The sequence below is a fragment of the Pseudopodoces humilis genome, chromosome 6 (assembly GCF_049639895.1).
Source record: "Pseudopodoces humilis isolate 2021_Gansu_Grassland_sample_001 chromosome 6, ASM4963989v1, whole genome shotgun sequence".
In the NCBI taxonomy this organism is placed as follows: Eukaryota; Metazoa; Chordata; class Aves; order Passeriformes; family Paridae; genus Pseudopodoces; species Pseudopodoces humilis.
The window spans coordinates 23,642,220-23,642,500 of NC_142205.1; positions in this window are offsets into that span (position 1 = coordinate 23,642,220).

A 281-nucleotide genomic window follows, 5' to 3' on the forward strand; every position below is an offset into this window, starting at 1 on the left:
TCCATTACCGGCAAACGAGCCGCACAAAGAACATATTTGCTTTTGATTAATTTATTTGCAGACTCTGTTTGATAAAGCAATAACTATTTGGTTAAACTTGACATTCGGTCTTCGGGGGGTTATCAGACCAATTCCCTCTCGTTCGTGGGTGATAATAAAGCTGTTTAAACGGGATTAATTATTAATTGGTTGCAATTAATTTCCTCCCTTCTCCACGTCGACAGACAATGAGGATCACTCTCTCCCGAACAAAAGACTGCCATAGGAGCATCCTCGCCCCG